The sequence below is a fragment of the Dendrobates tinctorius genome, unplaced genomic scaffold, assembly GCF_039654945.1.
Source record: "Dendrobates tinctorius isolate UK_male_01 unplaced genomic scaffold, ASM3965494v1 ptg000178l, whole genome shotgun sequence".
NCBI lineage: Eukaryota > Metazoa > Chordata > Amphibia > Anura > Dendrobatidae > Dendrobates > Dendrobates tinctorius.
Window position 1 is genome coordinate 960,771 of NW_027361845.1, and position 16,300 is coordinate 977,070.

The 16,300-nt window shown below is 32.7% G+C and overlaps 7 non-coding genes across 7 annotated transcripts; all 7 read left to right on the forward strand.

Annotated features, from left to right (window-relative positions):
- The first annotated feature begins 1,076 nt into the window (after window positions 1-1,076).
- Window positions 1,077-1,148, forward strand: TRNAW-CCA (transfer RNA tryptophan (anticodon CCA)). Its single transcript has one exon. It is a non-coding gene; the product is annotated as a tRNA-Trp (tRNA).
- A 2,903-nt stretch (window positions 1,149-4,051) lies between these two features.
- On the forward strand, window positions 4,052-4,123 carry TRNAW-CCA (transfer RNA tryptophan (anticodon CCA)). Its single transcript has one exon. It is a non-coding gene; the product is annotated as a tRNA-Trp (tRNA).
- A 2,903-nt stretch (window positions 4,124-7,026) lies between these two features.
- TRNAW-CCA (transfer RNA tryptophan (anticodon CCA)) lies at window positions 7,027-7,098 on the forward strand. The gene has a single exon. It is a non-coding gene; the product is annotated as a tRNA-Trp (tRNA).
- Window positions 7,099-8,514: 1,416 nt separating this feature from the next.
- TRNAW-CCA (transfer RNA tryptophan (anticodon CCA)) lies at window positions 8,515-8,586 on the forward strand. The gene has a single exon. It is a non-coding gene; the product is annotated as a tRNA-Trp (tRNA).
- Window positions 8,587-9,466: 880 nt separating this feature from the next.
- Window positions 9,467-9,538, forward strand: TRNAW-CCA (transfer RNA tryptophan (anticodon CCA)). The gene has a single exon. It is a non-coding gene; the product is annotated as a tRNA-Trp (tRNA).
- Window positions 9,539-13,948: 4,410 nt separating this feature from the next.
- On the forward strand, window positions 13,949-14,020 carry TRNAW-CCA (transfer RNA tryptophan (anticodon CCA)). Its single transcript has one exon. It is a non-coding gene; the product is annotated as a tRNA-Trp (tRNA).
- An 880-nt stretch (window positions 14,021-14,900) lies between these two features.
- On the forward strand, window positions 14,901-14,972 carry TRNAW-CCA (transfer RNA tryptophan (anticodon CCA)). The gene has a single exon. It is a non-coding gene; the product is annotated as a tRNA-Trp (tRNA).
- The last annotated feature ends 1,328 nt before the right edge of the window (window positions 14,973-16,300 follow it).

Here is a 16,300-nt window from a genome sequence, read left to right on the forward strand (position 1 = left end):
AATCTTAATTCAACTGTAGTGCTTCTGAATCCATATCAGAAAGTTGTGTATTCAAATCACGTCATGGTCAAGCAGCTCTTTCATATTTTTATAGCTTGATCGATGTTTGGGTTAAGATTGAAAACAGAAACTGGGTAATCTAACTGAAAATAGATTAACACAACGTTGTTGACACAGGTCAGAACAGTTTTTAAAAAAGTGTTTTTTCAATTCTATAGATTAAAATCTTATCAACAATACTTTGATGAGAAATATTATTGGGAATTGAGTTAAAAACATTAATAAATGTAATAAATTCCAGGAACACCTATTGCTTTGTTCATACCATTGTCATCTTTGAATTTGTAAGAAGATCAGGCTTATTACTAGAATCTAAACTTTAAACTGGAAATCCCTGAATCGGAACGTGAAGATCCTAATTCATCCTTGTTATTACTTTTCTAAACTGTGATTTAAAGTAGCAAATTTCAAGATGGTGTCTGTATATTTCCTCATGCACTTTACAAGTGAATTATGGGAGCAAGCAAGTTTTACAGCTTTCCTCATACACTGACGGTAGTGCGCCTTACTCCTGGTCAGAATGATGCATGTTTAAATTATGTCATGTTCAAGTATCTCTTTCATCTTTTTAAAAGTTGATCGATGTTTGGGTTAAGATTGAAAACAGAAACTGCATATTCTAACTGACAATAGATTATCATGATCTTGTTGCCACCTGTCAGGAAAGTGTTTGAAAAATTGCTTTTTTAATTCTACTGAATAAAATCTTTTCAACAATCCTTTGATGAGATATATCATTGGGAACTGAGTTCAAAACAGAAAATTTGTGGCAAGTCAGAAACACCTATTAAGTTGTTCATACCATTGTCATCTTTGAATTTGTAAGAAAAAAGGGTTTATTACTATATTCTAAATTTTTAATTGGAAATCCCTGAATCTGAAAGTGAAGATCTTAATTCATCCTTGTTTATATATTTTCCAAACTGTGATTATAAGTAGCAAATTTCAAGATGGTGTCCATATATTTTATCATGCACTTTTCATGTGAAGTATGGGAGCAACAGCACTTTTCAACTGGCCTCGTGGCGCAACGGTAGCGCGTTTGACTCCAGATCAGAAAGTTGCGTCTTCAAATCACGTCGGGGTCAATCAGCTCTTTATGTCTTTTCATATCTTGATTGATATTTGGGTTATTATTGAAAACAGTAACTGCGTAGTCCAACTGACAAAAGTTAACTCGACTTTGTTGCTACCAGGCTGCAGTGTTTAAGAAACTGCATTTTTTAGTTCTACAGATTATAATCGTTTCGAGAGGACTTTGATAAGAATTGTTATTGGGAATTGAGTTCCAAACATTAATAAATGTAATTAATGCCATAGGCACTTATTAATTTATTTTTACCATTGCCATCTTTGAATTTGTAAGAAAAGAGGGTTTATTACCAGATTCTTAATTTTTGACTGGAAATCACTGAATCTGATTGTGAAGATCTTAATTCATCTGTAGTGCTTCTGAATCCATATCAGAAAGTTGTGTATTCAAATCACGTCATGGTCAAGCAGCTCTTTCATTTTTTTTAGGTTGATCGATGTTTGGGTTAAGATTGAAAACAGAAACTGGGTAATCCAACTGAAAATAGATTAACACAACGTTGTTGACACAGGTCAGAACAGTTTTTAAAAAAGTGTTTTTTTAATTCTATAGATTAAAATCTTATCAACAATACTTTGATGAGAAATATTATTGGGAATTGAGTTAAAAACATTAATAAATGTAATAAATGCCAGGAACACCTATCGCTTTGTTCATACCATTGTCATGTTTGAATTTGTAAGAAAATCAGGCTTATTACTAGAATCTAAACTTTAAACTGGAAATCCCTGAATCGGAACGTGAAGATCCTAATTCATCCTTGTTATTACTTTTCTAAACTGTGATTTAAAGTAGCAAATTTCAAGATGGTGTCTGTATATTTCCTCATGCACTTTACAAGTGAATTATGGGACCAAGCAAGTTTTACAGCTGTCCTCATACACTGACGGTAGTGCGCCTTACTCCTGGTCAGAATGATGCATGTTTAAATTATGTCATGTTCAAGTATCTCTTTCATCTTTTTAAAAGTTGATCGATGTTTGGGTTAAGATTGAAAACAGAAACTGCGTATTCTAACTGACAATAGATTATCATGATCTTGTTGCCACCTGTCAGGAAAGTGTTTGAAAAATTGCTTTTTTAATTCTGCTGAATAAAATCTTTTCAACAATCCTTTGATGAGATATATCATTGGGAACTGAGTTCAAAACAGGAAATTTGTGGCAAGTCAGAAACACCTATTAATTTGTTCATACCATTGTCATCTTTGAATTTGTAAGAAAAAAGGGTTTATTACTATATTCTAAATTTTTAATTGGAAATCCCTGAATCTGAAAGTGAAGACCTTAATTCATCCTTGTTTATATCTTTTCCAAACTGTGATTATAAGTAGCAAATTTCAAGATGGTGTCCATATATTTTATCATGCACTTTTCATGTGAAGTATGGGAGCAACAACACTTTTCAACTGAGCTTGTGGCGCAACGGTAGTGCGTCCGACTCCAGATCAGAAGATTGCGTGTTCAAATCACGTCGGGGTCAATCAGGTCTTTATGTCTTTTCATATCTTGATTGATGTTTGGGTTATTATTGAAAACAGTAACTGCGTAGTCCAACTGACAAAAGTTAACTCGACTTTGCTGCTACCAGGCTGCAGTGTTTAAGAAACTGCATTTTTTAGTTCTACAGATTATAATCGTTTCAAGAGGACTTTGATAAGAATTGTTATTGGGAATTGAGTTCCAAACATTAATAAATGTAATTAATGCCATAAGCACCAATTAATTTATTTTTACCATTGCCATCTTTGAATTTGCAAGAAAAGAGGGTTTATTACCAGATTCTTAATTTTTGACTGGAAATCACTGAATCTGATTGTGAAGATCTTAATTCAACTGTAGTGCTTCTGAATCCATATCAGAAAGTTGTGTATTCAAATCACGTCATGGTCAAGCAGCTCTTTCATATTTTTATAGCTTGATCGATGTTTGGGTTAAGATTGAAAACAGAAACTGGGTAATCCAACTGAAAATAGATTAACACAACGTTGCTGACACAGGTCAGAACAGTTTTTAAAAAAGTGTTTTTTTAATTCTATAGATTAAAAACTTATCAACAATACTTTGATGAGAAATATTATTGGGAATTGAGTTAAAAACATTAATAAATGTAATAAATGCCAGGAACACCTATCGCTTTGTTCATACCATTGTCATCTTTGAATTTGTAAGAAAATCAGGCTTATTACTAGAATCTAAACTTTAAACTGGAAATCCCTGAATCGGAACGTGAAGATCCTAATTCATCCTTGTTATTACTTTTCTAAACTGTGATTTAAAGTAGCAAATTTCAAGATGGTGTCTGTATATTTCCTCATGCACTTTACAAGTGAATTATGGGAGCAAGCAAGTTTTACAGCTGTCCTCATACACTGACGGTAGTGCGCCTTACTCCTGGTCAGAATGATGCATGTTTAAATTATGTCATGTTCAAGTATCTCTTTCATCTTTTTAAAAGTTGATCGATGTTTGCGTTAAGATTGAAAACAGAAACTGCGTATTCTAACTGACAATAGATTATCATGATCTTGTTGCCACCTGTCAGGAAAGTGTTTGAAAAATTGCTTTTTTAATTCTACTGAATAAAATCTTTTCAACAATCATTTGATGAGATATATCATTGGGAACTGAGTTCAAAACAGAAAATTTGTGGCAAGTCAGAAACACCTATTAATTTGTTCATACCATTGTCATCTTTGAATTTGTAAGAAAAAAGGGTTTATTACTATATTCTAAATTTTTAATTGGAAATCCCTGAATCTGAAAGTGAAGACCTTAATTCATCCTTGTTTATATCTTTTCCAAAGTGTGATTATAAGTAGCAAATTTCAAGATGGTGTCCATATATTTTATCATGCACTTTTCATGTGAAGTATGGGAGCAACAACACTTTTCAACTGACCTCGTGGCGCAACGGTAGCGCGTTTGACTCCACATCAGAAGGTTGCGTGTTCAAATCACGTCGGGGTCAATCAGCTCTTTATGTCTTTTCATATCTTGATTGATGTTTGGGTTATTATTGAAAACAGTAACTGCGTAGTCCAACTGACAAAAGTTAACTCGACTTTGTTGCTACCAGGCTGCAGTGTTTAAGAAACTGCATTTTTTAGTTCTACAGATTATAATCGTTTCAAGAGGACTTTGATAAGAATTGTTATTGGGAATTGAGTTCCAAACATTAATAAATGTAATTAATGCCATAAGCACCAATTAATTTATTTTTACCATTGCCATCTTTGAATTTGTAAGAAAAGAGGGTTTATTACCAGATTCTTAATTTTTGACTGGAAATCACTGAATCTGATTGTGAAGATCTTAATTCAACTGTAGTGCTTCTGAATCCATATCAGAAAGTTGTGTATTCAAATCACGTCATGGTCAAGCAGCTCTTTCATATTTTTATAGCTTGATCGATGTTTGGGTTAAGATTGAAAACAGAAACTGGGTAATCCAACTGAAAATAGATTAACACAACGTTGCTGACACAGGTCAGAACAGTTTTTAAAAAAGTGTTTTTTTAATTCTATAGATTAAAAACTTATCAACAATACTTTGATGAGAAATATTATTGGGAATTGAGTTAAAAACATTAATAAATGTAATAAATGCCAGGAACACCTATCGCTTTGTTCATACCATTGTCATCTTTGAATTTGTAAGAAAATCAGGCTTATTACTAGAATCTAAACTTTAAACTGGAAATCCCTGAATCGGAACGTGAAGATCCTAATTCATCCTTGTTATTACTTTTCTAAACTGTGATTTAAAGTAGCAAATTTCAAGATGGTGTCTGTATATTTCCTCATGCACTTTACAAGTGAATTATGGGAGCAAGCAAGTTTTACAGCTGTCCTCATACACTGACGGTAGTGCGCCTTACTCCTGGTCAGAATGATGCATGTTTAAATTATGTCATGTTCAAGTATCTCTTTCATCTTTTTAAAAGTTGATCGATGTTTGCGTTAAGATTGAAAACAGAAACTGCGTATTCTAACTGACAATAGATTATCATGATCTTGTTGCCACCTGTCAGGAAAGTGTTTGAAAAATTGCTTTTTTAATTCTACTGAATAAAATCTTTTCAACAATCCTTTGATGAGATATATCATTGGGAACTGAGTTCAAAACAGGAAATTTGTGGCAAGTCAGAAACACCTATTAATTTGTTCATACCATTGTCATCTTTGAATTTGTAAGAAAAAAGGGTTTATTACTATATTCTAAATTTTTAATTGGAAATCCCTGAATCTGAAAGTGAAGACCTTAATTCATCCTTGTTTATATCTTTTCCAAAGTGTGATTATAAGTAGCAAATTTCAAGATGGTGTCCATATATTTTATCATGCACTTTTCATGTGAAGTATGGGAGCAACAACACTTTTCAACTGACCTCGTGGCGCAACGGTAGCGCGTCTGAGTCCAGATCAGAAGGTTGCGAGTTCAAATCACGTTGGGGGCAATCAGCTCTTTATGTCTTTTCATATCTTGATTGATGTTTGGGTTATTATTGAAAACAGTAACTGCGTAGTCCAACTGACAAAAGTTAACTCGACTTTGTTGCTACCAGGCTGCAGTGTTTAAGAAACTGCATTTTTTAGTTCTACAGATTATAATCGTTTCAAGAGGACTTTGATAAGAATTGTTATTGGGAATTGAGTTCCAAACATTAATAAATGTAATTAATGCCATAAGCACCTATTAATTTATTTTTACCATTGCCATCTTTGAATTTGTAAGAAAAGAGGGTTTATTACCAGATTCTTAATTTTTGACTGGAAATCACTGAATCTGATTGTGAAGATCTTAATTCAACTGTAGTGCTTCTGAATCCATATCAGAAAGTTGTGTATTCAAATCACGTCATGGTCAAGCAGCTCTTTCATATTTTTATAGCTTGATCGATGTTTGGGTTAAGATTGAAAACAGAAACTGGGTAATCCAACTGAAAATAGATTAACACAACGTTGTTGACACAGGTCAGAACAGTTTTTAAAAAAGTGTTTTTTAACTCTATAGATTAAAATATTATCAACAATACTTTGATGAGAAATATTATTGGGAATTGAGTTAAAAACATTAATAAATGTAATAAATGCCAGGAACACCTATCGCTTTGTTCATACCATTGTCATCTTTGAATTTGTAAGAAAATCAGGCTTATTACTAGAATCTAAACTTTAAACTGGAAATCCCTGAATCGGAACGTGAAGATCCTAATTCATCCTTGTTATTACTTTTCTAAACTGTGATTTAAAGTAGCAAATTTCAAGATGGTGTCTGTATATTTCCTCATGCACTTTACAAGTGAATTATGGCAGCAAGCAAGTTTTACAGCTGTCCTCATACACTGACGGTAGTGCGCCTTACTCCTGGTCAGAATGATGCATGTTTAAATTATGTCACGTTCAAGTATCTCTTTCATCTTTTTAAAAGTTGATCGATGTTTGGGTTAAGATTGAAAACAGAAACTGCATATTCTAACTGACAATAGATTATCATGATCTTGTTGCCACCTGTCAGGAAAGTGTTTGAAAAATTGCTTTTTTAATTCTACTGAATAAAATCTTTTCAACAATCCTTTGATGAGATATATCATTGGGAACTGAGTTCAAAACAGGAAATTTGTGGCAAGTCAGAAACACCTATTAATTTGTTCATACCATTGTCATCTTTGAATTTGTAAGAAAAAAGGGTTTATTACTATATTCTAAATTTTTAATTGGAAATCCCTGAATCTGAAAGTGAAGACCTTAATTCATCCTTGTTTATATCTTTTCCAAAGTGTGATTATAAGTAGCAAATTTCAAGATGGTGTCCATATATTTTATCATGCACTTTTCATGTGAAGTATGGGATCAACAACACTTTTCAACTGATCTCGTGGCGCAACGGTAGCGCGTCTGACTCCAGATCAGAAGGTTGCGTGTTCGAATCACGTCGGGGTCAATCAGCTCTTTATGTCTTTTCATATCTTGATTGATGTTTGGGTTATTATTGAAAACAGCAACTGCATAGTCCAACTTGACAAAAGTTAACTCGACTTTGTTGCTACCAGGCTGCAGTGTTTAAGAAACTGCATTTTTTAGTTCTACAGATTATAATCGTTTCAAGAGGACTTTGATAAGAATTGTTATTGGGAATTGAGTTCCAAACATTAATAAATGTAATTAATGCCATAAGCACCTATTAATTTATTTTTACCATTGCCATCTTTGAATTTGTAAGAAAAGAGGGTTTATTACCAGATTCTTAATTTTTGACTGGAAATCACTGAATCTGATTGTGAAGATCTTAATTCAACTGTAGTGCTTCTGAATCCATATCAGAAAGTTGTGTATTCAAATCACGTCATGGTCAAGCAGCTCTTTCATATTTTTATAGCTTGATCGATGTTTGGGTTAAGATTGAAAACAGAAACTGGGTAATCCAACTGAAAATAGATTAACACAACGTTGTTGACACAGGTCAGAACAGTTTTTAAAAAAGTGTTTTTTTAATTCTATAGATTAAAATCTTATCAACAATACTTTGATGAGAAATATTATTGGGAATTGAGTTAAAAACATTAATAAATGTAATAAATGCCAGGAACACCTATCGCTTTGTTCATACCATTGTCATCTTTGAATTTGTAAGAAAATCAGGCTTATTACTAGAATCTAAACTTTAAACTGGAAATCCCTGAATCGGAATGTGAAGATCCTAATTCATCCTTGTTATTACTTTTCTAAACTGTGATTTAAAGTAGCAAATTTCAAGATGGTGTCTGTATGTTTCCTCATGCACTTTACAAGTGAATTATGGGAGCAAGCAAGTTTTACAGCTGTCCTCATACACTGACGGTAGTGCGCCTTACTCCTGGTCAGAATGATTCATGTTTAAATTATGTCATGTTCAAGTATCTCTTTCATCTTTTAAAAGTTGATCGATGTTTGGGTTAAGATTGAAAACAGAAACTGCATATTCTAACTGACAATAGATTATCATGATCTTGTTGCCACCTGTCAGGAAAGTGTTTGAAAAATTGCTTTTTTAATTCTACTGAATAAAATCTTTTCAACAATCCTTTGATGAGATATATCATTGGGAACTGAGTTCAAAACAGAAAATTTGTGGCAAGTCAGAAACACCTATTAATTTGTTCATACCATTGTCATCTTTGAATTTGTAAGAAAAAAAGGTTTATTACTATATTCTAAATTTTTAATTGGAAATCCCTGAATCTGAAAGTGAAGACCTTAATTCATCCTTGTTTATATCTTTTCCAAACTGTGATTATAAGTAGCAAATTTCAAGATGGTGTCCATATATTTTATCATGCACTTTTCATGTGAAGAATGGGAGCAGCAACACATTCCAACTGACCTCGTGGCGCAACGGTTGCGCGTCTGACTCCAGATCAGAAGGTTGCGTGTTCAAATCACGTCGGGGTTAATCTGCTCTTTATGTCTTTTCATATCTTGATTGATGTTTGTGTTATTATTGAAAACAGTAACTCTGTAGTCCAACTTGACAAAAGTTAACTCGACTTTGTTGCTACCAGGCTGCAGTGTTTAAGAAACTGCATTTATTAGTTCTACAGATTATAATCGTTTCAAGAGGACTTTGATAAAAATTGTTATTGGGAATTGAGTTCCAAACATTAATAAATGTAATTAATGCCATAAGCACCTATTAATTTATTTTTACCATTGCCATCTTTGAATTTGTAAGAAAAGAGGGTTTATTACCAGATTCGTAATTTTTGACTGGAAATCACTGAATCTGATTGTGAAGATCTTAATTCAACTGTAGTGCTTCTGAATCCATATCAGAAAGATGTGTATTCAAATCACGTCATGGTCAAGCAGCTCTTTCATATTTTTATAGCTTGATCGATGTTTGGGTTAAGATTGAAAACAGAAACTGGGTAATCCAACTGAAAATAGATTAACACAACGTTGTTGACACAGGTCAGAACAGTTTTTAAAAAAGTGTTTTTTTAATTCTATAGATTAAAATCTTATCAACAATACTTTGATGAGAAATATTATTGGGAATTGAGTTAAAAACATTAATAAATGTAATAAATGCCAGGAACACCTATCGCTTTGTTCATACCAATGTCATCTTTGAATTTGTAAGAAAAAAGGGTTTATTACTATATTCTAAATTTTTAATTGGAAATCCCTGAATCTGAAAGTGAAGACCTTAATTCATCCTTGTTTATATCTTTTCCAAACTGTGATTATAAGTAGCAAATTTCAAGATGGTGTCCATATATTTTATCATGCACTTTTCATGTGAAGTATGGGAGCAACAACACTTTTCAACTGACCTCTTGGTGCAACGGTAGCGCGTCTGACTCCAGATCAGAAGGTTGCGTGTTCAAATCACGTCGGGGTCAATCAGCTCTTTATGTCTTTTCATATCTTGATTGATGTTTGGGTTATTATTGAAAACAGTAACTGCGTAGTCCAACTGACAAAAGTTAACGCGACTTTGTTGCTACCAGGCTGCAGTGTTTAAGAAGCTGCAGTGTTTAAGAAACTACATTTTTTAGTTCCACAGATTATAATCGTTTCAAGAGGACTTTGATAAGAATTGTTATTGGGAATTGAGTTCCAAACATTAATAAATGTAATTAATGCCATAAGCACCTATTAATTTATTTTTACCATTGCCATCTTTGAATGTGTAAGAAAAGAGGGTTTATTACTTGATTCTTAATTTTTGACTGGAAATCACTGAATCTGATTGTGAAGATCTTAATTCAACTGTAGTGCTTCTGAATCCATATCAGAAAGTTGTGTATTCAAATCACATCATGGTCAAGCAGCTCTTTCATATTTTTATAGCTTGATCGATGTTTGGGTTAAGATTGAAAACAGAAACTGGGTAATCCAACTGAAAATAGATTAACACAACGTTGTTGACACAGGTCAGAACAGTTTTTAAAAAAGTGTTTTTTTAATTCTATAGATTAAAATCTTATCAACAATACTTTGATGAGAAATATTATTGGGAATTGAGTTAAAAACATTAATAAATGTAATAAATGCCAGGAACACCTATCGCTTTGTTCATACCAATGTCATCTTTGAATTTGTAAGAAAATCAGGCTTATTACTGGAATCTAAACTTTAAACTGGAAATCCCTGAATCGGAAAGTGAAGATCCTAATTCATCCTTGTTATTACTTTTCTAAACTGTGATTTAAAGTAGCAAATTTCAAGATGGTGTCTGTATATTTCCTCATGCACTTTACAAGTGAATTATGGGAGCAAGCAAGTTTTACAGCTGTCCTCATACACTGACGGTAGTGCGCCTTACTCCTGGTCAGAATGATGCATGTTTAAATTATGTCGCGTTCAAGTATCTCTTTCATCTTTTTAAAAGTTGATCGATGTTTGAGTTAAGATTGAAAACAGAAACTGCGTATTCTAACTGACAATAGATTATCATGATCTTGTTGCCACCTGGCAGGAAAGTGTTTGAAAAATTGCTTTTTTAATTCTACTGAATAAAATCTTTTCAGCAATCCTTTGATGAGATATATCATTGGGAACTGAGTTCAAAACAGAAAATTTGTGGCAAGTCAGAAACACCTATTAATTTGTTCATACCATTGTCATCTTTGAATTTGTAAGAAAAAAGGGTTTATTACTATATTCTAAATTTTTAATTGGAAATCCCTGAATCTGAAAGTGAAGACCTTAATTCATCCTTGTTTATATCTTTTCCAAACTGTGATTATAAGTAGCAAATTTCAAGATGGTGTCCATATATTTTATCATGCACTTTTCATGTGAAGTATGGGAGCAACAACAATATTAAACTGACATTGTGGGGCTACGGTAGCGCGTCTGACTCCAGATCAGAAGGTTGCGTGTTCAAATCACGTCGGGGTCAATCAGCTCTTTATGTCTTTTCATATCTTGATTGATGTTTGGGTTATTATTGAAAACAGCAACTGCGTAGTCCAACTTGACAAAAGTTAACTCGACTTTGTTGCTACCAGGCTGCAGTGTTTAAGAAACTGCATTTTTTAGTTCTACAGATTATAATCGTTTCAAGAGGACTTTGATAAGAATTGTTATTGGGAATTGAGTTCCAAACATTAATAAATGTAATTAATGCCATAAGCACCTTTTAATTTATTTTTACCATTGCCATCTTTGAATTTGTAAGAAAAGAGGGTTTATTACCAGATTCTTAATTTTTGACTGGAAATCACTGAATCTGATTGTGAAGATCTTAATTCAACTGTAGTGCTTCTGAATCCATATCAGAAAGTTGTGTATTCAAATCACGTCATGGTCAAGCAGCTCTTTCATATTTTTATTGCTTGATCGATGTTTGGGTTAAGATTGAAAACAGAAACTGGGTAATCCAACTGAAAATAGATTAACACAACGTTGTTGACACAGGTCAGAACAGTTTTTAAAAAAGTGTTTTTTTAATTCTATAGATTAAAATCTTATCAACAATACTTTGATGAGAAATATTATTGGGAATTGAGTTAAAAACATTAATAAATGTAATAAATGCCAGGAACACCTATCGCTTTGTTCATACCAATGTCATCTTTGAATTTGTAAGAAAATCAGGCTTATTACTGGAATCTAAACTTGAAACTGGAAATCCCTGAATCGGAAAGTGAAGATCCTAATTCATCCTTGTTATTACTTTTCTAAACTGTGATTTAAAGTAGCAAATTTCAAGATGGTGTCTGTATATTTCCTCATGCACTTTACAAGTGAATTATGGGAGCAAGCAAGTTTTACAGCTGTCCTCATACACTGACGGTAGTGCGCCTTACTCCTGGTCAGAATGATGCATGTTTAAATTATGTCGCATTCAAGTATCTCTTTCATCTTTTTAAAAGTTGATCGATGTTTGAGTTAAGATTGAAAACAGAAACTGCGTATTCTAACTGACAATAGATTATCATGATCTTGCTGCCACATGTCAGGAAAGTGTTTGAAAAATTGCTTTTTTAATTCTACTGAATAAAATCTTTTCAACAATCCTTTGATGAGATATATCATTGGGAACTGAGTTCAAAACAGGAAATTTGTGGCAAGTCAGAAACACCTATTAATTTGTTCATACCATTGTCATCTTTGAATTTGTAAGAAAAAAGGGTTTATTACTATATTCTAAATTTTTAATTGGAAATCCCTGAATCTGAAAGTGAAGACCTTAATTCATCCTTGTTTATATCTTTTCCAAACTGTGATTATAAGTAGCAAATTTCAAGATGGTGTCCATATATTTTATCATGCACTTTTCATGTGAAGTATGGGAGCAACAACAATATTCAACTGACATTGTGGGGCTACGGTAGCGCGTCTGACTCCAGATCAGAAGGTTGCGTGTTCAAATCACGTCGGGGTCAATCAGCTCTTTATGTCTTTTCATATCTTGATTGATGTTTGGGTTATTATTGAAAACAGCAACTGCGTAGTCCAACTTGACAAAAGTTAACTCGACTTTGTTGCTACCAGGCTGCAGTGTTTAAGAAACTGCATTTTTTAGTTCTACAGATTATAATCGTTTCAAGAGGACTTTGATAAGAATTGTTATTGGGAATTGAGTTCCAAACATTAATAAATGTAATTAATGCCATAAGCACCTATTAATTTATTTTTACCATTGCCATCTTTGAATTTGTAAGAAAAGAGGGTTTATTACCAGATTCTTAATTTTTGACTGGAAATCACTGAATCTGATTGTGAAGATCTTAATTCAACTGTAGTGCTTCTGAATCCATATCAGAAAGTTGTGTATTCAAATCACGTCATGGTCAAGCAGCTCTTTCATATTTTTATTGCTTGATCGATGTTTGGGTTAAGATTGAAAACAGAAACTGGGTAATCCAACTGAAAATAGATTAACACAACGTTGTTGACACAGGTCAGAACAGTTTTTAAAAAAGTGTTTTTTTAATTCTATAGATTAAAATCTTATCAACAATACTTTGATGAGAAATATTATTGGGAATTGAGTTAAAAACATTAATAAATGTAATAAATGCCAGGAACACCTATCGCTTTGTTCATACCATTGTCATCTTTGAATTTGTAAGAAAATCAGGCTTATTACTAGAATCTAAACTTTAAACTGGAAATCCCTGAATCGGAATGTGAAGATCCTAATTCATCCTTGTTATTACTTTTCTAAACTGTGATTTAAAGTAGCAAATTTCAAGATGGTGTCTGTATGTTTCCTCATGCACTTTACAAGTGAATTATGGGAGCAAGCAAGTTTTACAGCTGTCCTCATACACTGACGGTAGTGCGCCTTACTCCTGGTCAGAATGATTCATGTTTAAATTATGTCATGTTCAAGTATCTCTTTCATCTTTTAAAAGTTGATCGATGTTTGGGTTAAGATTGAAAACAGAAACTGCATATTCTAACTGACAATAGATTATCATGATCTTGTTGCCACCTGTCAGGAAAGTGTTTGAAAAATTGCTTTTTTAATTCTACTGAATAAAATCTTTTCAACAATCCTTTGATGAGATATATCATTGGGAACTGAGTTCAAAACAGAAAATTTGTGGCAAGTCAGAAACACCTATTAATTTGTTCATACCATTGTCATCTTTGAATTTGTAAGAAAAAAAGGTTTATTACTATATTCTAAATTTTTAATTGGAAATCCCTGAATCTGAAAGTGAAGACCTTAATTCATCCTTGTTTATATCTTTTCCAAACTGTGATTATAAGTAGCAAATTTCAAGATGGTGTCCATATATTTTATCATGCACTTTTCATGTGAAGAATGGGAGCAGCAACACATTCCAACTGACCTCGTGGCGCAACGGTTGCGCGTCTGACTCCAGATCAGAAGGTTGCGTGTTCAAATCATGTCGGGGTTAATCTGCTCTTTATGTCTTTTCATATCTTGATTGATGTTTGTGTTATTATTGAAAACAGTAACTCTGTAGTCCAACTTGACAAAAGTTAACTCGACTTTGTTGCTACCAGGCTGCAGTGTTTAAGAAACTGCATTTATTAGTTCTACAGATTATAATCGTTTCAAGAGGACTTTGATAAGAATTGTTATTGGGAATTGAGTTCCAAACATTAATAAATGTAATTAATGCCATAAGCACCTATTAATTTATTTTTACCATTGCCATCTTTGAATTTGTAAGAAAAGAGGGTTTATTACCAGATTCGTAATTTTTGACTGGAAATCACTGAATCTGATTGTGAAGATCTTAATTCAACTGTAGTGCTTCTGAATCCATATCAGAAAGATGTGTATTCAAATCACGTCATGGTCAAGCAGCTCTTTCATATTTTTATAGCTTGATCGATGTTTGGGTTAAGATTGAAAACAGAAACTGGGTAATCCAACTGAAAATAGATTAACACAACGTTGTTGACACAGGTCAGAACAGTTTTTAAAAAAGTGTTTTTTTAATTCTATAGATTAAAATCTTATCAACAATACTTTGATGAGAAATATTATTGGGAATTGAGTTAAAAACATTAATAAATGTAATAAATGCCAGGAACACCTATCGCTTTGTTCATACCAATGTCATCTTTGAATTTGTAAGAAAAAAGGGTTTATTACTATATTCTAAATTTTTAATTGGAAATCCCTGAATCTGAAAGTGAAGACCTTAATTCATCCTTGTTTATATCTTTTCCAAACTGTGATTATAAGTAGCAAATTTCAAGATGGTGTCCATATATTTTATCATGCACTTTTCATGTGAAGTATGGGAGCAACAACACTTTTCAACTGACCTCTTGGTGCAACGGTAGCGCGTCTGACTCCAGATCAGAAGGTTGCGTGTTCAAATCACGTCGGGGTCAATCAGCTCTTTATGTCTTTTCATATCTTGATTGATGTTTGGGTTATTATTGAAAACAGTAACTGCGTAGTCCAACTGACAAAAGTTAACGCGACTTTGTTGCTACCAGGCTGCAGTGTTTAAGAAGCTGCAGTGTTTAAGAAACTACATTTTTTAGTTCTACAGATTATAATCGTTTCAAGAGGACTTTGATAAGAATTGTTATTGGGAATTGAGTTCCAAACATTAATAAATGTAATTAATGCCATAAGCACCTATTAATTTATTTTTACCATTGCCATCTTTGAATGTGTAAGAAAAGAGGGTTTATTACTTGATTCTTAATTTTTGACTGGAAATCACTGAATCTGATTGTGAAGATCTTAATTCAACTGTAGTGCTTCTGAATCCATATCAGAAAGTTGTGTATTCAAATCACGTCATGGTCAAGCAGCTCTTTCATATTTTTATAGCTTGATCGATGTTTGGGTTAAGATTGAAAACAGAAACTGGGTAATCCAACTGAAAATAGATTAACACAACGTTGTTGACACAGGTCAGAACAGTTTTTAAAAAAGTGTTTTTTTAATTCTATAGATTAAAACCTTATCAACAATACTTTGATGAGAAATATTATTGGGAATTGAGTTAAAAACATTAATAAATGTAATAAATGCCAGGAACACCTATCGCTTTGTTCATACCAATGTCATCTTTGAATTTGTAAGAAAATCAGGCTTATTACTGGAATCTAAACTTTAAACTGGAAATCCCTGAATCGGAAAGTGAAGATCCTAATTCATCCTTGTTATTACTTTTCTAAACTGTGATTTAAAGTAGCAAATTTCAAGATGGTGTCTGTATATTTCCTCATGCACTTTACAAGTGAATTATGGGAGCAAGCAAGTTTTACAGCTGTCCTCATACACTGACGGTAGTGCGCCTTACTCCTGGTCAGAATGATGCATGTTTAAATTATGTCGCGTTCAAGTATCTCTTTCATCTTTTTAAAAGTTGATCGATGTTTGAGTTAAGATTGAAAACAGAAACTGCGTATTCTAACTGACAATAGATTATCATGATCTTGTTGCCACCTGGCAGGAAAGTGTTTGAAAAATTGCTTTTTTAATTCTACTGAATAAAATCTTTTCAGCAATCCTTTGATGAGATATATCATTGGGAACTGAGTTCAAAACAGAAAATTTGTGGCAAGTCAGAAACACCTATTAATTTGTTCATACCATTGTCATCTTTGAATTTGTAAGAAAAAAGGGTTTATTACTATATTCTAAATTTTTAATTGGAAATCCCTGAATCTGAAAGTGAAGACCTTAATTCATCCTTGTTTAT